The sequence below is a fragment of the Petromyzon marinus genome, chromosome 31 (genome assembly GCF_048934315.1).
Source record: "Petromyzon marinus isolate PM22_M1 ecotype Great Lakes invasive population chromosome 31, UKy_Petmar_22M1.pri1.0, whole genome shotgun sequence".
Classification (NCBI taxonomy): domain Eukaryota; kingdom Metazoa; phylum Chordata; class Hyperoartia; order Petromyzontiformes; family Petromyzontidae; genus Petromyzon; species Petromyzon marinus.
The window spans coordinates 5,431,152-5,455,016 of NC_133697.1; the positions used below are offsets into that span (position 1 = coordinate 5,431,152).

Genomic DNA, 23,865 nt, shown 5'->3' on the forward strand with positions numbered 1-23,865 from the left:
AGTGTCATTGTCCAATTAAAAAGTGCCTACCGTGGTGTGTCTTGCGTTTCTGAACAGCGCCCACGTTGTTGGATATGGCGAAGAGACATCCGCAATATATTTTTTTAATATAATGTCTAACTGCCCAGGAGACTGCAGCAACACGTTGGACGTAGATCCTGGTAATTGGTGATTCCTGAGTTTCTCTTGCCTTCAACAAGGTGATATAGATGCCGATTACGCCGATGACAAAACGTTTAAATGCACAGCAGCGCGCGAACAGCGGGAAAACGAGTAAGCACCGGGAAACGTCCACGGCGGAGGACAAACGCCGCCGGCTTCCGCGGCGCGGCCGTGCCACTGGCAAAGACGCCCACCTCTCCGTTGTTTTGCCTGATCCTCCCCGCGTGACGTGCGGTCGGAACCACGACACTTTTACTGCCACGATATTTACACCTTGATTTCCTAGGCTCTGTGAAGTGGGTCCTTTTTGCAATGTGTGTCACGTTGCCGGCCGCCGATAAATCTCGCGCATGTTTACCCCTCAGATTTGTTCACGCTTTGATCCGTCACCTTTCGCGGTTTGTTTTGGCGGCGAGGTTTGGATTTGCCGTGAAAATAATGACGCGCTTTAACGAGTTGTCAATCTCACGAGCGGTCTTGAACCTGGGCATAAAATACGAATGTGATCATTTTGTTCGCGTGATGCATATAAATTGTAGAACATTTTTTTTTGTAATGGACTTTTTTTTATCAGTCGTAAAAAAAAAAAGAACAGGTTATTAAAATGAATAATAAAACAATCTACGGCAGCGTTTTAGATAAAAAAAAGCCTCCCAATGTATTTTCAGTTGTGAATGCTATTTAACTATACTTCACCACGCTGGTCAGAATGGGTTAGTGAAGGATGGTGGGGTGGGGGGGGCAGCACCTGATTAGATATCACTCACAACCGATGCCCCTTGTGAATCAAACTCAGGTCGCCAGGTTTGTAGCGCAGCACGCAAACAACTGCGCCACAGCTCCACTCCATTTGAAAAAAAAAGACAAAGTCGTCAAACAACAAATTAAACGAGCATATCGGAGACTTTCATCATCCAGCAGTGGACTGATCATACTGGTTGGCGATTATCTACAAAACTGACGCAATACTCGATACAATGGCAGGATCACCGCACTGATTCGGAACCTACACCGGACCAACAAAGCCTCGTTGTGTATGCGTATATACATATGCTGGATATACATGCGTTAATTATTACAGCCGTAACGTGGGGGCGTGCGTGTGGAGCCGAGGGACGCTTTGATGGCTGCGCAGAGCTTCCAGGAGCTGGCCGTAGCGTCGGGACCGCAAAAAAAACAACGGCGGCCGGAGCGCATTCCCAGCTGAGAAGAAGCAACAACTCCTCTCGCCGTGCATGGGAAACATCAGCTCGCGGTTTTTTTTGCGTATCAAGTGCTGTCCGTCGTGCGCTCCTTGCGATAACGCAGAGCCCCCCACCTCCCCCCCCCCCCGGTTGAACGAGAAGCGGCGCGCTAAACGAGACGCAGCTGCGGGCCACCGCAATTGAAAGCAAACGGAAGAGGACGAGATGCGAATGAGCAGAGAGAAGAAAAATGAATGGACAACAAAAAAAAACGGCGGCCATGTGGCGCGTCGTTAGCGGCGCTCGGCGGGGCCTCGCGTGCGAGCGGGGACGTGGTGCCGAACACTACGAGTTGAGATCCCGCGACAAGTCTCAGCATGCGAACACTACGAGTTGAGATTCCGCGACATGTCTCAGCGTGCGTGAGATCCTGCGACAAGTCTCCGCGTAGGTAACATCCTGCGACAAGTCTCAGCATGGGTGAGATCCTGCAATCTCGTGACAAGTCTCAGCATGGGTGAGATCCTGCGACAAGTCTCAGCCTGGGTGAGATCCTGCCACAAGTCTCAGCGTGCGTAAGATCCTGCCACAAGCCTCAGCGTGCGTGAGATCCTTCGACAAGCCTCAGCATGGGTCTGGGAGGCGGAAGCCGCCCTCACCACACATCATTACTGGGGCAAGCGCCGAGGTGGTGCTTGCCCCAGGTTACCATCTGTCCAACTAGCACCCTCACATAATGCCCTTTGTCATTCCACACCGTGCCGGGCCATCGTGGGGGTTGTTTAACGGTGCGCGTTGGTGAAGGCATGGGGCAGAAGTTTGTGAGAACAGAAGTACAGAGCCTGCACTGCCCTTTGCTGCCCACAACATAGCCCCGCATCCTATAACAGCCCACTGCGGTTGGCGGTCACCGATCCAAGCACGACCCAGGCAAAAACCTGCTGAGCTTATTTGGTAGGCTATTGTATTGCCGCTTCCGTTTGCTGCTTCTAATTCCCCAAACATGAATAAGCTCACAATAGAGGCTTTTTTTTATTAGATCGCGTAAATATAAATGTGTCGTTAAACCCTCCACCAACCGACACATCCAATTAGTTAGGTTTGTCACGTAAACAAAACATGCCATGTTTACGTGACAAAATGTACTAATCGGCTGTGTCGGGTGGTGGCGTGTTTAACGACAGATTTATATTACCGCCATCTAACCCAAAAAGCAACTCTATTATGGCTCATATTGGTCGCGAAAGCCTACCACGTGTTAACATGAAGATGCCCAGATTGCACGGTCTAGCCCCGTGCACCCAGCACGTGGCTGAGCTGGGGTCTAGCCCCGTGCACCCAGCACGTGGCTGTACTGGGGTCTATCCTCATGCACCCAGCACGTGGCTGAGCTGGGGTCTAGCCCCGTGCACCCAGCACGTGGCTGAGCTGGGGTCTATCCTCATGCACCCAGCACGTGGCTGAGCTGGGGTCTATCCCCGTGCACCCAGCACGTGGCTGAGCTGGGGTCTATCCTCATGCACCCAGCACGTGGCTGAGCTGGGGTCTATCCTCATGCACCCAGCACGTGGCTGAGCTGGGGTCTATCCTCATGCACCCAGCACGTGGCTGAGCTGGGGTCTATCCTCATGCACCCAGCACGTGGCTGAGCTGGGGTCTATCCCCGTGCACCCAGCACGTGGCTGAGCTGGGGTCTAGCCCCGTGCACCCAGCACGTGGCTGTGCTGGGGTCTATCTCCGTGCACCCAGCACGTGGCTGAGCTGGGGACTAGCCTTGTGCACCCCGGCACGTAGCTGTGCTGGGGTCTATCCCCGTGCACCCAGCACGTGGCTGAGCTGGGGACTAGCCCCGTGCACCCCGGCACGTAGCTGTGCTGCCATCTCCTAGCCACCTCATAGCCAAAGCGCTGCTTTTCAACGGCAGCCTCCCGTCCGAGTGCAAGTAAAACCCGGGCTCAAACCTGCTGAGTGGATGTGACATCCAACGAAATCGGGCGGGTGTATTCGGGGGTGATTTGATCGTGGGTAAATCAGGGAGCACCTTCTGCATGGGTCTCGGGGCGCCACGGTGACGAGATAGTCACTGCCTCGCCTGGTATAGAGCAGGTCGATGGGTTCGATCCCGACCTTTGCCGCCTGTATATTTGCAGTTTGCATGTTCTTTCTCTCTCCCCGTGGTCTTGTGGATTTTTTTCTGGGTCCTCCGGTTTTTCCTCTACATTTAGAATCAATATTCTATAAAATGTCCACGTGATAAGCCACTTCGTTGAGCTATCATTTGTGGCCAGATCGCTTCTGAAAAATAACTATACAGCTCGTTGGGCCTTCCCGGATAAAATACAAAAAAATGTTGGGCTCTGCGTCACTCTCCCGTGCGTGTTCAGGAACCGGAGAGGTTCCTGGACATCGGAGTTGAACGTCGGGACATCGCGCCAAACGGTTGTGGGAGCTGGCCGGATTGGCGGGGGACCGCGGCGGCGATGGGAGAGGAGGGGGCACCGGTGTGTGTCGGCCGTCTCGTCGGCGGACACCCTTGGCTGACGAGGCGTCGCCACGGGAGGAGGCGCGCAGTGGCAGAGGGCGACGGCGGGGCAATCGCTGGCGGAGCGGTGAAATCAGCGGGGATGAGGAGGCGCGCCCCACGTAACTGCGGCGGGGGGGAGGAAGAAAAAAAGGACAGGGTCGGACTCCAGATTTATGGGAGATGGTCATCACCTTCACGCCAAAAAGGAATATAAATAAAAGGGAATACAATGAACCACTCGACCAACGGAATAAATTGGTGGCAACAGATTTAGCGCGGCGCAAATCACCGCTGAGCCCCGGGAGGGGGGAGTTGGGGGGATGGCGGGGGGGGGGCTTATGCAGAAAATTTCCAATTTCTACGCGATGCAGAAGCGACCGATAAGTATATAGTGTTTTACAATGAAAAATTTAGCGTTTTTAAAGTGCGTGAAATTATTCACAATAACCCTAAGTGGTAAGGGTTGAAGCAAGAGTGATATCTGAATTGGTTCTGAGTCCCCATATTCACCATCCAGCCCTGACCAGCTTGGTGAAGTATGCTAAAAATGTGGATTTATAAATGGCTGTAATAAATTGGTAAGAACAGATATTCATGTTTTTACGTCTGCATTTTATGGAGTTTGTGCTAAAATGTGCACACTTGATTTCCCTGCATTGCAATCCCAGTTGCATCTCTTGGAAATTCATAGCACCATCATCCCTGGTGTGTGTGTGTGGGGAGCGGTAGTGTAGCGGTTAGCGCGCTGTGCTATGAAACCGGCGTTCCGAGTTCGATTCCCGCTCACGACCAACACCAAGTGACGATTATCTAAACCGGCCCTGAGCCTCCTCTAGGTCGACTCAGCCTAAAATGAGTACCTGGTGCGATGCGTACACATCGCCACTAGGGAGACAAAGGCGGCCGGGCGTTGTGCTCGCCACCCACCCCTTCGCGTGCCGTGCCGGCCTTCGTAGGTGCTCTCTAACAGCACTTGCCCCAAAGTCTGTTAACGCTTCACGAGGGATCTTTGCATTTTTTTGTTTGTGAGTCAACTTGGCCTTGAATGAGTCCCAGGTGCTTTGTGAACATCAGCACTGGGGAGGACAAAGACGGCGAGGCATGGTGCTGACAACACCACCCCGCTCGTGCGCCATGCTGGCCTTAATGGGCGCTCGCTAACAGCACTTGTTCCAGCGGTCTATGTCAACTTCGCGGGGAATCTTTACCCTTCGTAAAAAAACAGGGAAATATGAGTTTCACGTCCAGGACACAAACGCGTGTAAACGTGCGCTCACCTTTTCCGATGAGAATATCAAAATTTATTAACTCGGTCGGCAGAGGGTTGTGCGCAGCGGTTAGCTCCCCGCACGATTAACCCGGCGACCTGCGTTTGATTCCTGATCCTGCCTAACATCGGTGGGGTGTGAAATCTGAACCAATCCTGTCCGTCTTCCCCCCCCTCTCCCCCTACCACTCCTCTCCACTTTACCAACCCACCTGTATCAGGGGTGGTGGTGAAGTTTGCTCAAATGACCCGCATGACCCTCACGGCCTGGGCAGTGTCCTCATCCAGCAGTGGATCGACTAAAAGGGCTGCGTGCGTGCGCTCGCAGGCCGCAGCGGCCACATCTCCCCCCCAAAGCTCGTCTTCCGGGGAGAGACTCGCTTTATGGACTGCTCAACTCCGGGCTTACTTGTAAGCACCGGGGAATTAGATTTTGTTGCAGCACGTCAATGTAAAACTGTCATCCGGTTCAAAGGACGCTTCATCAAATTAAAGCGGCGTATGGACTTTTCCGCCGTGTCTCGAGCGACTCGGGGGCATGTTTACAAGTTGCGCGAGTGTGTGGCGCCGAGGGTGTTCGCTCGCGCGCTCGTGTTTTTTTCCTGTTGTTGTTGTTGCTGCGTAGCACGCGAGTTGCGGGTGATTGCGGTCGAGGTGTGCGAGCGCCTTCTTGCGTGTGTACTGGGGTGCGAGCGTGGAGTTTACAAGGCGCGGTCAATAGAGCCTATGGCTAGTAACGCATGTGCAGGCAACGCATGTGCAGGCAAGTGTGTGTGTGTGGATTTATGCGTGCGTGGGTGTAGGAGTGTGATGGCGTGGTGGTTAGCGTACTGCGCTACGAACCCGGTGACCCGAGTTTGATTCTTGCTCGCGCCCAACATCGGTGATGGTTTTTTTTTAACCGGTCCTGGGAACTCCCCTAGGTTAACTCAGCCTCGAATGAGTACCTGGTGCGTTGTGTAAATATCGCCACAAGGGAGAAAAAGTAGGCCGAGTGTGGTACTGGCCACTCAACCCCTCGTGCGCTGTCGGCTAACAGCACTTTGGCCGCTATACATTTCCACGTGATAAGCCACTTCATTGGGCTATCATTTGTGGCCAGGCTCGCCTTTGATAAAGAGCTGTATAGCTCAGTGGGCCCTACCTGGTTAAAATAAAAATTAGTTTGATAGTTTGTACTGGCCCCAACAGTCTGTTAAGGCTATACGGGGGATCTTTGTCTTATGCAATACTGGCGTACTCACCTGAACATATCGGGCGGGGTCGGCGGGGGGGGGGGGAATTGTTCACAGTAAAATCGTATTACGGAAAATTTCTTCCCTATAATTTTCATCAGCCATGATCATTCCACTGCTGGAGGAGGGTAGAGGCCGGGTGTGTGTGTGTGAGCGTGGATCTTTGCACCTTCAACGTTCATCCTCCAGCCGTTGACATCAGGATAACGAGCGGCGCTGGAGGGCCGTGCGGTGATTTTTGTTGTTGTTGTTGTTGTTCACAGAACATCTTTAAGATGCAGCAGTGTGCATTTGCTATCAAAAAGTTCACGTTTTATTTAGTTCTTTATTATTTAATAATCTGACGCGAAGCAAACCAATAAAAAAAATAGTTTTTTTTTTACCAAAAGGATACGACATTTACCCACATATCGCCACATTGATTACATTGTTTCGCTGACATCTTTATAAATGTGGTAACACGCAGAAACACAAATCTGTCATCGTGCGTGTAACCCGGCCCACGAGCGTCTCTCCACTCGCCGCTGACCGCGGGACGTCAACCGTGGACGCGAGCGCCAGGGAGTAGGAGGAGGAGGGAAGCGACATGTTTTACGCTGCTCGTTACGGTAAAAGTTGTCAGCGAAAAGACCACAGCGAGGCAACATCTATCACGGTGGCCGGCGGTTCAACCACGAGCACGATCGCTGCCCAGTGTCCCAAAGACTCGAGTGGATGCCCACGATTATATCTCACGGTTACTAAACGCCATACTTATGGAATAATAAAAAAAGTATATACACAGCTCATACTTTAGTTTTTTTTGCTGGACAATCCGGCGCGTCGGGTAACGCGCTCACTCGAACGCGTCGCTAAAAAAAAATTACAAAAACGGCGGACCAATGTATCCGCTGCAGCCTCGGGCCACGTTGGCGTTGGAAATTGAAGATTTACAAAGAGAAGACCCCTTCCGAGTGTGGTTCTCTCTCATCGGCAATTTAATAAAAAGGAGAAGCGGACGATTTTTTTTTTATTCTTCAGGCGAGACAGTGCCGTTAGCTCGCAACATCGCGCCGATAAGCACTCGGCTCGCAGCCGACGCAATGCACTTTCAACCACTCATATCAATCAGCGCGCTGCCGCACCTTGAAATCGGGATAAATTAGACACATCGCGCGCGGAGATTTCTTTGCCTAAAGCACTAACCGTGTTTTATGAGCCTTTATGGGCGCGCTGACATTGTGGTGCTACCCGGTAATGATTTTTCTGTGATCTATGCAGGCCAGATCGATGAGCATGTGGGCGGTGACTTATAGCTGATGACAAAAATTGCTTATGCAGTGTGATGCTAATGAGTCTCGCGGGCCATATTACGTTTTTTTTTTACCCGCAGTTATCTGCCTGCGAGAGCCGGTTCGTCCTATCTAAGTCATGCCCCGTCCCCTCGGCAGAAGCTGGCATTTCATCGCTGCCAGAAAATGTCCAGGCGTGCGTCAGCACCCGACAGCGGCGGATCAAATTAGCAGAGGCGTCTTCTCGAAAGCCAATCTCCCTCGCTCGAAAGATTAACGACCGCTGTACGTGTTTGCATATCCAGTGTGTTGATGTTTGTTGTAAATAATATGAACGCCAATTTGTCATGGGCTGGAACGGGCGGCCGACGGGCTGCGGCTTGTGACCGCCGGGGCCCTGGTCACGAGCCAATCCCCCTTTTTTCCGCAAGGCCACGGTTTATTTTAGCAAAGGGGACATGCTTCGCTCAACCTTCCTCCTTTGTAGCTCGCCAATCAGCCGACGAGTGGATTTCATCGCGGGGGGGTGGGGGGGGGGGTTCATGCGAAATCACCCCATGCCCCCACCCCCCCGGTCTCTGTTGTTCAAGCTGTAAGCGCCGTGTGTTTGCGAGAAATCAGAGGTGAAACAGGTAAAAAAGATACGTGTCTAATATATAGCGTGTCAGACGGATTGAGACAGAGGACTGCATCTGAGGTATGGCGACGGTGGTGGTGAGGCCTCCATCCAGCGGTGGATTGACCGTGGCTGGTGATGCAGGTGATGATGTTTTCATGGGTTTGTTTTTGAAGTTTAGTTTCCGCAAGCAATGGTGCGCGCAGAGCCCAGCGGTCACCACTGACGACTCTGACGACCCTCCGCTCGAAAATTATCTTGTGCGACTGGTGACATCAAGCCTAACCTTCCGTGTGATTTACCAGTGCTATGACGTAACTTTACACGAAATGTTACATCTAAAATTCTACGTGAATTTATCTGTGTTTTATTTGTTTATTTATTAAATGACCGGTTTAAGAAGACCGACGGAAATATCTCTGTAGCTTTAAAGCGGTTGAAGCTAACAGCAGAGCCCCCATTTTGGGAGAGTGAGAGATTGGGAGAGAAATAAACTTCACTGGGAAGGTAAAGAAGACATTTCCACTTTAATCCGCAGCCGCCGTGTTGCGGCGGCCGCAAATCGCTCTTCACTTCCACCTCGCCGCGTTTCTGAGCTGAGAGACGGTTTAAGGTTCGGGCCACAGGATGTTGCGCAGACGAGGTAGACCGGGAGACACCCCCCCCCCCCCCCCCTCGGACTTCGGGGGTTCTCACCAGGAATGCATCAGCGTGTCACCGTATATCACTGTCGTACTTTCCACACCGCCTGCCAGACTCAAAGACACGGACGACGGATTAAGGGCCCCGGCTACATTTTTTGGCTGGACCCACATGGACCCACACCTGTCATTTTAGAGCTGGCACTGGAACGCAGGCGGGCAGCGTTTCAAACTAAATATAACTTCACGCACGTAACGCAGACCCGGGCCCGCACGCCCGCCCGCCCGCCCGCTCGCGCGCACACAGAGGGCGCCTGTGTATTCAAGAACCTTAAAAGCGATTTTGAAATGGCTCTTTGTCTCCCGGTGCCGCGGCAGGACTCGCGAAGGCCACGTCGGAGCAGCTGCGGCCGTTTCGCCGAGCCGTGACTGGCAGGGGCCCCGTGGCCTCCGTGCGGAAGAGCCGCAGACAGAGGCCAGGGGCTGCAATCAGCGCCTCGAGGACGGCTTCGCTCGCGCCTTTTGATTCGTCGCTTGTGCCTTGATTTGCTGGGCGGCTTCCCGGTGTCGGCTGACCCCTATTATTCTCAGGGCCCCCCCCCCCCCCGACGCAAACTCAAGACGCCGGCCGGCTGCGGCCGGCTAGTTAGCGGTCGGCGGACAGCGGCAAGCTGTGCGCCCACACCTCGTGTTACAGACAAAACATAGCCGCGACGCGCTTGGCGTGGTGCGCGTCGAGCGAGCTGGCGCACCGAACCAGACGGGCTCGTGCAAAAAAAACATAAGGTGGGGGGGGGGGGAGGGAGCTAAAATTAAAATAACAAAAACAACCGTCGTCAACAGCGCACGAAAGTGATATCGGCCGAAAGAAAAAAAAATAACTCTTCGCAAGGCTGCCAAAGTATCCGAGCGCCGCCGCGCGAGATCAAACTCAAAATTCGAGCTGCCACGGAAACGGCCATTTGCGATGAGTTGCGCGTAAAGTTGACGGTTTTGGCCGAATCTCGCCGTTAAGATGATGCACCGCATATAAATGTTATTCCGCCTATGTACGCGATATTTATTTATTTTTTAACGTGCATTTTTTTTTTACAATACCTTTCTTTACGAGTGAATATTTCTACAATAAGTGACGCTGCCCCAGCGATGGCTATAAAAAAGGTGCAAATACCAGAATAATTCAATGAAACATCGATTTCCTGTGAAAATTCATTACGTAAAATTGAACCCTAAGTATGGATATTCCGATGCGCATCGCGGCAGAATAGCCAACGGTCACAAGACACAGTTTGTCATTCGCAATTGGTCAATGTTTACAGCGGCGGTGCGTCATAAAATGCACCGAAATGAAATACACGCCCGTGCTCTGTTGTAACGCGCAACACAATCGCGCAATTTATGTCGCGAAGCAGCAAGTGGCGTACGAGCCGACGCACGTAACTAAATTTTAATTCAGTGCGCGTGCCTCGCCCCAGAATCTGTCTTTATGATGCGGCGATTGTAGTAAACAACAGCATTTCATCCGTCTTGATGTAGACCCGTGGTCCTCGCGCCTGTGTCACGAGCGTCCCATTGCAGACAAGCGCCGGTGCTTTCGCTCTCCTGAACCCGAAGTGCAATAACGGAGAGATCAATGCCTTTGCCAGGGAACATATTGCTAGACAAAAAAACAAAAACAAAAAAAAAACGTACATTGACCGGCCAATTTGACTATTTTAAGCGCAAACGCGTTTGCCCCGCTAATTTTATTTCGCTCTAAAACAGCGGAATAATAACGCTGACATTTATTCCGTTAATGTCGCGCGCAAAAAAGGTTATTTCACGTGAAGCCCGTTGCAAGTTTTAAAATTAGACGGCGCAAGCACGGGGCTTAATTTCAGTCGGGTCTGTGCGGGTCAGCCACATGTAAATTAATTCCACATCCGGCACACCGCATCCAGTATGTCTCTATCACTCTGACTGTGCTAGTTAATCACGTGCCACTTACCCCAGCCTACCTTTCACCCCGAAATTATTTCTCACACACGGCACACCACATCCACTGTGCCTCTCACGAGCGTACTGGAAAATATGTGACGGAGAAATTAAATCCCTGGACGCCACCGTGTTGGACACTGGACCTCAACCCTGGCTCGCGGAAGCTGGTGTGGTTGGTGGGTCACCCCGGTTTGTGATTAAGGTGGTAGGCGTGATGGAACAAGTCCATGGTCAATCTTGTCCACTCGCCATCCAGTTCATAATATGCGCGCCATGGTGGCAAGATGTTAACTACCTCGCCTGCTATACAGGAGGGCGTGGGTTCGATCCCGACCCTGCCGCCTGCTGTATATTTAGAGAGTGTATGTCTTTATCCGTCATGGTCGTGTAGATTTTTCTCTGGGTCCTCCGATTTTTCCCATCACATTTAGGATCGACATGCGTTCAGAGTATGTGGCTGCTATAATTTTCCACGTGATGATAAGCCACTTCGTTGGGTTGTAATTTGTGGCCAGGTCGCTTCTGAAAAAAGAGCTACATAGCTCAGTGGGGCCTTAACCTGGTAAAATAAAACAATGGTTTAGTTAAGTTTATACGCTTGGCCCTGCAGTGACATCTGCATCAGAAACATTGACGCTGACAAGGAAAACGGAACCAAAGCTGAAAAACCTACAAAGCAGCACGGAAGGGGTGTACGTTACATCGAGAGACAGAAATTGGAACGAAGAGCGCGCGTGTGGAAATACAAACAGCGAGTCAGACACACCAAACCCACTGTCAAGGAAGGTAAACAAAACAATGCGTGGCGGTGGTGCACAAGCGCATACATCACACACACAAAAAAAAAACAATCAACGCATTCATCCGATGAGCACTATGGGCAACGCACGGCGCGAACGCCTATGTGCATAGCACTGCTGTGACACGCGCCGAGCCCCGGGGTGGGGAAGTCGTGTGGCTCTGCTCGTGGCGCGCCGAGCGTCGCGACTCATCTACAAGTGATGGCATCATCACCGAGCAGCGACGGCGGCGGCGGCTGCCTGGATGATTGCGTTACGGGCCCGATGGGATGTTCCCGTAGGTGGCTAATGACCTACCGCAACAACAACAACAACAATTCGCCACGCTTTAACAACAACAACAACAACAACAACAAAATCCTGCAGCGATGTAAATAGAAAAGCCGGACATCTCGTGTGTTGTGTTTACAGTGGTTAGATTTCGATTTAAAGCTTTCGTGGCTGCAGGGATTCATCTTCTTGGTTCTTTACCGGTTCTACGTGACTTTACCGAAAGAACCCAGAGGAGGGGTTAGATTGTATTTTTTTGGCTACTCCGACTACACAATCCGCAAAGCCATCACTCCAGTCATGAAGAAGGATCCTCTTGTGGAGCCACTCAAAACCATCACCTTACCCTACATTGCAGGGGTCACTAAAAAGATCTCCAAAATCCTGAATAAACACAAGATCCAGGTCCGATTCAACACAGTACACAAAATCCGTGATTTAGTTCCATCTGTAAAAGATGCTCTTCCAGACATACAGTACCCGGGCGTTTACAAACTAAAGTGCCTCTGTGGTAGTAGCTACATTGGAGAAACCAAAAGACATATCTCGGACCGCATCCGCGAACATAAAGCAGACTTTAAACACGGTAAGACGAACTCCTCTGCCGTGGCAGATCACTGTTACAATTCAGTGGGCTCACATGACATTGACTTCTCCAAGACGGAGGTTCTTTGCAAACCAACTGGCTACCATGAGAGATTCGTTCATGAGGCCATTCACATATACAAGCACAGAGACAATTTCAACCGAGAAGATGGATTCAGGCTTAGTAACCACTGGAAAGATGTGTTAAATCATTTCTGTTCTTAATTAATTGTAATTTTACGATGACCTTCAGACCGCAGCTCTTTCGCCAGCATTGCCTCTTAATACCTCTCACACCACGGTTAATGGTATGGTTTACAACATGGAGTATACTAGGGCTTCGCAGCTGTCTCTCTCCCCCTCCTCTGTTCCGACCATGGACGAACTCGTCCGTCTGAACGGGGCCCGTAGCTATCCGTGGTACGGAAATTTGAGGCTTAAAAGCCGTGATCTGAACGTGGCTCTCTCACTCCAGCGCTGTCCTACCAGACAGTCTCGCTCCCTTCACCTGATGAAGGCCGCTTGTGTTGTGGCCGAAACGTCGTGAGAATATTATTGTGTTATTTTATTTTATCAATTTATTATTTTATTCTCATTCTACGTGACTTTACCGAAAGAACCAAAGAAGGGTTAGATTGTGTTTGTCTGTCACACACTGCGCGTCGTTGTGTGTGTACGCGAGCATGCAGGGGCCGTTGTGTCGATTCGCTGCTGGGCGAGGACCTCCCCATGCCTTGTGGGCCACGGGGGTTTATTTACCATGACTCACCATGCTGGTCAGGGCATGTTGTTGAAGACAGTGAGCGTAGAAGTGTAGTACAACAATGGGTTTGTTGTACACTTCCCTGTGCTGCCCACTGCATCGCCCCAAATCCCCAGCGGTTATCCATCCGAGCATTGTCCAGCCTTGAGAACCAGCGCAGCTTTTGCGATCTAATGAGATCGGCCACAGGCGTTATGCCAGTGAAAAACGAAATCAACAACGCTTCTGGTGCTCGACGCACACTACTAATATTTTATCAGCCCATTCCAAAAAAAACAGGGCCTGTCTGGCAAAGGTTCCTACACCTGCACGGGTTCTCCTATACGCTCACACGCATCGTGTATAAAGGGTTTTGTGGTAAGCGATATAACTTAAAATGAAGATTGCTGGTAACCGTTCCACAAAAGCGTGTAAACGAGCCTGGGGTCGGTCCTGAGCGACAGCTTCCCCCCTACCTCGGCCTCGGTGTCACCACCAGGAGCCCCAACATCAACACGGATCGACGTGTGGCACACCGATCGCTCGCTCGCCACGTGGGGCAACGGAGATCCCCGCAAAGCCCTCCGTATTTTAGCCGCCGCTATAGGCGAGTCGCGGGCGTAAACACAAAAAAAAATTGACGGAATTATTTTAAACTCCGCGTATGCCGTTTTGTCATTGTCTATTCGGGGGCGGGTGGACGAGCGCAACGCGCAATCCCCGTACGGTGACGGATCAACACTCGGGCTGGCATTGCGGGCAAGTTCGGTGTGGGGAGGGGTGGCCGGCGTTAAGGGGAAGGGAGCCGCGTCAAACGGCCTAGATGATAAATCGTGGTCAGATGGTGGTGTCCGCGCCAGGAATGTGTTAAACGCCGGAGGGCGGGCAGACAGGGAGGGAGACGGGGGTTGCGTGTTGGTGGTGGTGCGAGAAGTGGGAGCATGAGATGGGAGGGAGGGGTGGAGGCGGAATGGGTGGCAATTGCTGAGTTAGCTCGAACGAGAGGTGGCAAAGCAGAGGAACCGCTTGAATAATTAGATGGGCCACTGAGAAGGACAGAAGTTCACCCAGGGAGGAGTGGGACCAGATGATACGGCTGTTTTTTAAACGCCCGTCTCGTTTAACTGCGTGCAGACCCCGGCTCTTGTTAGCAACGCAAACCGAAGGCCGGGCGGCATCGGAACGTTCCGAAACGCCATAACGGCCCCCGGCGTAACGGCGCCGATGGCCGGCTCTCGCTCTCTTTCTCTTTCACCCGCAGACGACTCTCCCACGCGGTGTCCTTGCGAGCAGCGAGCCTTGCGCAGGGAGCGGACTCCCCGAGCTCGCTCGTGACAAAGCGATATCTCATTCCAGGACACCCGGCGAGAGACGCGGAAGGGGTTGGGGTGAGATCTCAGGACCGCAGTCACTGGAGCGGATCCGCTCGCTCCGATTCCATCGCGGGTTTAATCCTCGTTAGACTACCGCTCTCCCCATCCCCCCCGCTCGGCCGGGCCGAGATTTGGGGACACGCTCCTAGTTGGCTCATTCCTACTACAGCCTCGCCGGATCTCTGAAGCTGAGCACATTCGAGTCCTGGGATATCGTCGCTCGGACGGGTGATCACACTGCCCGCCAGGTTATCTGTTGTAGGCGTCTGCTGGGCTGTTCTATTTGGTGGGCAGCAGGGGAGGTAACACGTTGTTGTACCGCACCGTTCTATGCTCCCATGTTCCCACATTCACCTACCCCGCATTGAGCAACGGTGGGGAGGGGGTGGGGTGAAGTATGGTCAAGCAGTCGCCACGGCGCTCACACGGAGTGGGGCGGCCCTCATCCAGCAGTGGATCGACCTGCAAGACCAACCCTTCACCGGCTTGATAGTGACACAGCTCGCAGTTGCTAAGTTTGCGAGCACAAATTATCAGCCATTCACCCCTCTTGGGTAGGGTGGGGGGGGGGGCTAGGCAAAACATTGGGTACCACTTTGTCACTTTGTGGTCGAAATGAACTGTGGGCGTCCTATGGAAAGGCTCGCCCCGTCCGTGTCAAAGGAAATGCGGAATTTCAGCCACTGCCTCAGAGTCGCAGACAAGGGATTGGTATTGCTCCATACTCCAACTGAATAGGAAAGCACTCTTGATCTGAAGCTTTCGTGACTGCAGTTAGTATAAAAAAAAGAGTGCTTTCATACTCGTTGTTTCTAATTGGTTCTTTCGGTAAAGTCACGTAGGTATATATATATACTTATACCTACGTGGCTTTACCGAAAGAAACAACGAGTATGAAAGCACTCTTTTTTAATACTAACTTTTTTTAATACTAAGGAATAATTAGTAAAAGTTAAATTTTATTACGTGTGTTACCATAACACCGGATTTCATGAAATGTCAATCCGTGCAATAATAACCGTTTCTGGCCACGGTATAATTAACACATTGTGGACAGCGAATCGTAAATATCAAACCGCGGAACTCACTGCGGAGGGCAACTCATGGCACCACATGATACGTTTATAAATAAACCCGTTTTGTTGTTGGCAGGATTCTCTTTCGCTGCGGTTTATGGCTTCTCTACACTTTACTCGAATGTTAAATTAGGATTTAATGTGTCTGTGGGGAGCGGGCAGGGGGGGTATTGGAGATGAAGAGGGAGCGGAAGGGGGGGTTTATTTAACCTTTTGACTCTGCTTTAGTTTGTAAACGGCGTGGCACGTGGGCGCTGTGTATGTATGTTGAACTTCTTTCCCACCGTACGTAGCCAACAGTGCTAATCGGACGTGCGATGGAAGGGCAACAAACTAAACTCAACAAGCAGTTTGAAAGAATTCAGTTCTCAATCTAGACTTGGAAGTGCACAAAGCTCCAGTGGATTCCTAATATCGGAAGGAAGACGGCCGCAGAAGCGCATCTGCTGATGTTTTTAAACGTGTTTTAATTCTATTACAATGAATTCAAAACTAAGCTGCCCGGGTTGTAATGAGGTCTAAATGGTTTGGCAATATTACTCCCATTCTTTCTTCCCTGCACAGGCTTCCCTGTAAAGTACAGAGTCGACTTGATGATTCATAATAAGGTTTTTTGGGTTAGATCACGTAAGTATACGTGTCGTAACCCTCTACCACCCGACACAGCCAATTAGTAAAGGATTTGTCACGTAAACAAAACGATAATTAGTTACTACTTCAGCCCACCGGTGTGTTGGAGAGTAAATCCACAACATTTACAATTTGAGTAGTGCGACGTTTCGCTAGTATAATTAAATCCAACATCGTGGGACGATTCTGCTTCTCACGTTTAAGGCATTGAATGGGCCAACGCCTAAATATCTCGCCCATCTGCTCAAGTTTCATATTCCGCTGCGACAACTTAGATCTGACGATTCTGGTCTACTCATCATTCCGCAGACAAGACTGTGTTGATGTTGTTGTTGTTGTGTTGATGTTGTTGTTGTTTGTGATTATGTTGTTGTTGTTGTTTGTGTTGATGTTGTTGCATCCAGGCTCCGCGATTGTGGAATCCCCGTCCTCGGTTAATTTGGGATTCTGAGCCTGTGTCACTTTTCAAAACACCGTCTTAAAACTCATCTATTACTACAACAGGCTTTACCCGTAACTTAAGATTTTAAAAAGATGTTATCCGATTAGATTACTCTGTAATCATCATGTTCGTTCGCTTCTATCATAGCTCTTCATTTTATGGAAAATTGTAGTGCAGTTACTCATATTGTTATTATCAGCTTTCTATTTCGCTTACATTTTAACTATACTTGTGAGTGTAGTTTTATTTTTTACTTGCAGCGCTTTTAAATTCTTCAATATGAAAGGCGCTTGATAAAAAAATAGACGTTATCATTGTTTTGTTGTTATTAAAGTGCGCGTTATGCTGTGACCGTCTTTGCGCTGGAAGGTTTTGAACGGCTCCTTGCCAACCTCCCTGCGAGTCGCAGTGTTTAATCCTGCGCCAATGCCACGAATGACCCCCGGGGTTCCCAACTCTGCTCGGGGTAGCTCTGCCACACCAACGAGCTGTCGCGATTTCGTGTCGTTGCTCCCCTTGTGTTGCCGTTCGGCACTGAACCATCAGACATCGTGCCAGAACGGCAAAGCTGTCGTGCGCGACTCTCCTACTGGTCATTATTCGGGTTGTTGAAAACCGGTTGGGTTTTCGTTGCAGGTAACCGTGTCAAAAAAAAAAAAAACACGACAGGAACGCACCAGATATTAGTTCACCGATTGGCTACGTACGGTGTGAAAGAAGTTCAACATACGTACATCCTACAGTGGATAGATCATGGCTGAAGGTGATGATGATGATGTTGATGATTCTGTGCCAATGGCCAACAGTCGGTGGGAAAAAAAAATAAACGATTCTCCTATGTCATGAAAACAGATCGATCAATCTAGATGCACAGCGGCAAGCATGTCACGTGTCTGCTCTCGAGACTGAAAATCGAATGTAGCTGCCACAGTGGTGGAATAGTCAGCACACTGGACCTGCATTCCGGAGGTCAAGGGTTAGATTAAATTTCCCGGCACGGCACAGCACTTGAAACCGAAGGTGCGGGTTTTTGTTTGTTTGTTTAAAATCTCTCCGCGCTGCCTCTGTCCACCCAGCTCTATAAAACATGCACACCGCATCACGGGACCTCCTTTGCCAGGAACAAAATATGAGAATAGGTTTTCCCCTTTATTCTGGCAACAAAACAGGTGTTAAAATGTTAAACACCAAACTGAAACCTTTTACAAGGAATCATGTCTGCATTAACCACAATACTTGTGGTCAGAATGCAAACAAAAAACGTACTCTGATAATATATTGGCATTGTCTTTGAAACTGATTGGTCCACACCAGAGACAGCTTTCTTTTGAGCCGAGTCTCAAAACGGTGTTAGACCAGAGGACGCCAAAAGGCTGTCTCTGGTGTGGACCAATCAGTTTCAAAGACAATGCATATATTATCAGAGCTGACCACAAGTATTGTGGTTGGTGCAGACATGATTCCTTGTAAAAGGTTTCAGTTTGGTGTTTTAACATCTTAACACCTGTTTTGTTGCCAGAAAAAAAGGGAAAACCTATTCTCGTGCACACCGCAGTTTAGCCGATCGGTCGGCCCGCGTGCGGTGGGGTAAAGCGTGGGCGCTCCTCCGCCCCTTCCGACAAACGCGTCCGGTCAATGTGGCAGAGCAGGCCACCCCAAAAAACTTACCCTCGGCGGCGTGAGGAACCGATCGCAGGGGCCACACCTTTACCCTACGACCACACTCGGCCTTTACCCTACGTCCACACTCAGCCATTGCTTTTCGATGGCCGTACTCCGACGGGGCAAAGTTGTTAATTTGCGGGCTCGTACCACGCGCGCGGCGGTAATTGCATTCAGGACCAGCAGCAGTGCCCTTGGCCTCCTCCGTAATTTCATCAAACAATGGCCTTTTTTTTGTCCGCATCAAATATGAAAATATATGGCTATTATAAGTTAACCGTAATTTAACTAATTTTATTTTAATGTGCGCGCGTAGGGTTTTGAAAGCCCTCGGTGCGAAGCTGCATAATTACCAACAGATGATTACAAGGAATTTGTAACAATAATGATACAGGAGGGTATTGGCTACATTACGATGATAAAAGATCACCTATAAATAATTACTGGGCTTCCCCCCCCCCCTCCTTTTGGAAGCCGACAAGCATCTGGTTTCCACGCACATCGGTAAAGTTACTGAAAATGTGCACGCACACCAGCCCAGTTTTGTTAATCCACTGTTGGATATAATTGTATGCATGTGGAACTTCTTTCGACCCGTACGTGGCCAGCCGTGCTAATCGGAGGTGCGTGGGGAAGGTCAATAAACTAAACTGCAGACAACAAGCAGGATGAGGGCCTCCCCGCACGCTGTGCAGTCCGTGATGGTTATTTGACCATACTTCACCACGCTGGTCAGTGCGATGCCTTGTGCACCTGTGTCATGCATGGTGCTTACCCCTCCAAGCAACTAATCAGGCTCAAACCTGCTTACCTTCTGAGATCTTCCAGAATCGGGCACATTCCTGGCGATTTGGTCACGGGATAACTGAAAACAGAAATCGCAAAATGTTGAAATCATGCGCAAGAGGACAGCGTCCCCGTGCTAAAGTGAAAACGAAATATATATATATATATATCTATCCCAACCATTTTATTAATTTTATTTTTAAAACCGAAACATCACACTATTTTTGAATCCATCCGAATTTTATGCCTGTCCGTCTGCCTACGCTTGCGCCGGAGTTGAAGCCCACGTGCGCGCGTTATCTCGCGCGCCCATCTCTGGTGGTGACGCCACGTGAAGCGAGCGTGCGATTTGCACATTACACACACACACACACGGTGCGCGCGCGTCGGCTGCACGGTCAATTTAGCAGATAATGCTTGAATTACCCATTGGCATTCATCTTCCAGCAGATGCCTATGCAGCTGTTGCTGGTGTCTTGGTCCACTGGAATGAAAGCAACTTTTTCCGCGGAAACATTTTGCGACTCTGCGAAAGGCATCGCGAGTTTTTTAAATTTAATTTTTATACGTTGAACAAAAAGCTGAACAACAAATATGTTGTTGTGGCATTCGACAGATCTTGTCTTAACTGGGTTTTGGTGAAATATTTTCGTCGAGCGTTGCTTTTTGCAAAAAAAAAACCCAGCAGCAGTGATAGCCATCCGCTGCACGTGATACATTTTACCATGTTGCCATCGTCAGTCGTGATACATCCACCGCTGGACGTATGTATGTACACATAACTTCTTTCGTACCGTACGTAGCCAACCGTACTAATCGGAGGTGCGTGGGGAAGGGCAGCATACTAAACACAATAAGGATGTTATCATGAAACTAGTTTTTAATCTAGATTGCCCTGAGATGCGTCAATCCATCGTGCATCTGCACATGAGCCAAATTCATTGCGCTATCTCCACAGTAGGCGTTAACCCGGTCATAATCTTTTCTTCTAGCGACGTGTACTGCCCAGGGCAACTTACTTTTCTTAGCAGCCAGTAGTATGTCTCTAACTTGCCTACGTTCTCGAATGCATGTGTTCCTCTTCCTGCTCCCTCGGTGTAATTACGAGCATGCACCTCTTCATGCTCCATCGGCGTCAATGTTTCTGGTACGTACGTCACAGCACGGTCACGCATACCCACATCATCGCAATCATAATATTTATTCATACTGGAGGAATTCGATGAGCAATAAAGCTCCTTTTCATAGATGTCCAGTAGGGGTAGGTAGGCCAGCACGTTACAATAATGTTCAGTAAATACGAAACACATCGAGATTCCACGTTGAGGCATCCAGCAAAATCGGTTGAACTTGAAAAGCACAAGTGACCAAGATCGCTATAACCGACAGATGAGATTTCGCAGCACGTGTATGCACGTACGTATGTTGAACTTCTTTCGTACCATACGTAGCCAACCGTGCTAATCGGAGGTGGGGGGGAAGGACATCAAACCAAGCACAAATAACGTAAACACACTTCGATTGTTCAAACATTATTTTCGCAAAGCTAATCGACACTGGTGTCTTGTTGTTAAAATATTCAGAAATGAATTAGATGTAAAATTATGCAAAAAAGCTGCCCTTGTTTCAGCTGCCGCTGCTCTTCGTGTATGCATGCGTTTTGAGCTTATTTCGCGTCGTGCTTTAAATTGCCCGCCTAGCGAATAAAACCATAAAATCAGCCAACCTTTCTTACCCGCGAGCCGGGCCACCCCTCCAGGCAATATAACCGCACCGTAAAGCGTCCCTTTCAAGTGTTTACGAAGCCTGAAGTTTGCGGGATGATAAAGCTTCTGTAAACAGACAGACGCTCCGCCATGCCTGGACACCAGGTGGCCTTTAATGATGCTGAAATGACCGTATGGGCTACTGATATATTATCCTGACCTTTTCGAGTCTCCGATGAACATTAGCGCGTTAGGCTGGCCATCTGGTGGGTGGCTCGAGAAGGTAATTGCTGGAAGATCCTCCGCGCAGAAGGAGGAGGATACCCAAGCCACGCGCAGGCAGATATACGCGCAAGAGAAAAGAGGAGGATGAATGATGGCACCTACCTGTCTCCAGGACAGCTAATTGATGGGGATTTTTTATGACGAGCGGGCTAAATCACTTGTTCCTGGGACGTCCCAAGTTGGACGCGTCCTTTGTCAAAGTTGGACGGAGCTCACCGATCATCCATCACCATCCACCGCGGGGGGAACGCAGTTTTCGCCGGCCAGGCTGCTCCTTAAGTAGTGAATGATGATGCATTGCGGCAGGGGAGCAGACGCGGAGGCACAGAGATGCATCGCCGTTTAATTGCAAACTTCCCGAAAAAAAGGCAAGAGCGCACGAAAATATTAATATATAAGTAACCCAGCGAACGCAGAGAGCGGCTTTTGCGTTTTGTTCGTTTCCTTGAATGATTAATGTGCATCGTTAGAATTTTTTTTATGCGCCGTTGTTTCAGAATGTTAACGGCGCGGCGGTTTGAATGTGGTCTAACGAGTATTGTTGGTTTGCCCGATGCACTCTGGGCACAATTAATTGCCAATTAACAACACATATAATCAAACAATTCTACGAAATAATCTCATTTGTAAAAGACTGACTGAAAGCAACATTTCTACAAATTGTTTTTATGGATGCTCCAAACTATCTGAAAACTTTTTCACGAAACAAAAAGATTAAACACGAAGACATTTTTTTCGAAGGCTGTAAAAGTCGGGTTAAATATGCAACCCGTGAATGCAAAGGTCAAACGTATTGGCACAGATCTCGGTAACTATGGCAGCCCGAACCAAAACAGCAAAGGTGAAATTCATACCGTCAAAATACTTCATGGCAGAAATGGCGCTCGTCGTATTGAAAACAGCTGTTTAACAAAAATGTGGGCACTGGACTTTTTAAATGGCGCAATATATTGCATGGTGGAAGGAGACTTCATTAAAAAAACTAAATTTTTAATTTGTTTGCATAAGCATTACTCTTAAACCGTTATTATTACCTACGTGTAATTGACCGCTCGATTTTTTTTGCGCCATAAATGTTTAATTATACACCCGTTATTTATTTACGTCTTAATTTCCAATCTTCGGCGCACGATATACAGCCCTGAGACGCGGCGGCGGCGTCTCATTTCGCGCGGCGGTAATTCCTGGGAGTAATTAACGGTGCTTGGGTGCGACCTGAAAAAAATGCATCACACCTCCAGCATCCGCACATTTTCGGGGGGCGGAGGAGGTAGGCGGGGGGGGGCATTACCCTCGAGTCAGAGTTTGATTAAGACCACAAGCCCACGACAGCTATACAAAGCCCCGTGGGCATATGTTTGTGATAGGCGCTGCAGTTCTCAATGCTGTCCCAGGCCGTACGGGTGAAACGGTGCTCCGCATTTTTTCGGAGGCCAAGACTGGTGCCGGCCATCCATCTCATCTCCATGGAAGGGTTGTGCCCCCCCCTGCCCCCCTCACTTCCCGCCCCCCCTACCCTTGCGCCCAGCAGGGGTTCTCAGCAGGCCCTGACAGCCCTCCCACCAGCTACAGGACAGCTGCAGACATTTTCTACTTTCAGCTCCTGATCACTTGCGGCCCTGACACACAAGAGTGGAAGAAAAAGAAAAATGGGATATAATTATTAATTTATTGTCTTATTCCTCCTGCTGGCCCACAGGCAGGCCCGCTGGCCACACTCCAGAAGAGATTAACATCTCCCCCCCCCGCTCCCACCGGGAAGCTGACACTCGGTGCCCAGACGCAGCGCCTCTAAAACAGTGCCACTTTCTCGAGGCAGGCGATCGGGCTCGAACAATGACGCTGACCAAGGAGCCGACTGTGTTGGCCCATCTTGGGCCGTTCAGGCAATTGCTGTTGTGAGCGCCCATTAAGGCTTGCGTGGTGCGCCCAAAAGGAGGGGTAGTTGTGCTCGGCATCGCGCCCGTGATGCCTCTGTCTTCTCAGAGATTATGTTTGAACACCACACCAACATCCGCATGCCAAGGCCGTAATTGTAATATATATATTGGGGGGACACATATTGGGGGACACACATATATTGGGGGGGACACATCCCCCCCAATATTCAAATATGCTCAAAATGCCCCCCCCCCAATATATTGCTATTAAAATATAATTGCTATGCTATGTAAATAAAACAACAATTTTCTAAACCTTGGCCACAATATCTGGACTTGTCTTCATATAAATCAATGCATAGATTTATGTTTATATGATTGTGGTTATGGTAGTACTTTATTAATCTCTAATCTCTGCCATTACATACAATGAAAAATTAAATGGTTAAAAGTAAAAACAGAGCAATGTAATGCAATACACTATTAGACATTGTCAAAAATAAATAAAAAGTCCATCCCATGTGTTAGTGAATTTTTTTCATATTTTAGGCAGGAAATTAGTTATCAAATTTAGATATTTTTCTGGGTTGGGACCCCCAGACACCCTGGAAGATTTGGTCCCCCCCAATGTTGACTCCATGGCTACGGCCTTGCCTCATACCATCACCACCAACCACACCGCAGGTCACAATACTTCCCTTTCTGCTCCTTTCTTTGTCCGGCTCAGCTTTGGAAATCCCCTCCCATCGTC

General features: G+C 49.7%; 1 long non-coding RNA gene across 2 annotated transcripts; it reads right to left on the bottom strand.

The window, feature by feature from the left end:
- Nucleotides 1–1,496: 1,496 nt before the first annotated feature.
- On the bottom strand, nt 1,497–21,833 carry LOC116947950 (uncharacterized). 2 transcript variants are annotated; one of them, XR_012945718.1, is made up of 4 exons: nt 21,337–21,833; nt 20,263–20,387; nt 19,269–19,322; nt 1,497–3,993 (listed from the first exon to the last, which is right to left on the bottom strand). It is a non-coding gene; the product is annotated as an uncharacterized LOC116947950 (long non-coding RNA). The 2 variants fall into 2 exon arrangements; XR_012945719.1 differs by lacking the exon at nt 1,497–3,993 and adding an exon at nt 7,364–10,502.
- Between the last annotated feature and the right edge of the window lie 2,032 nt (nt 21,834–23,865).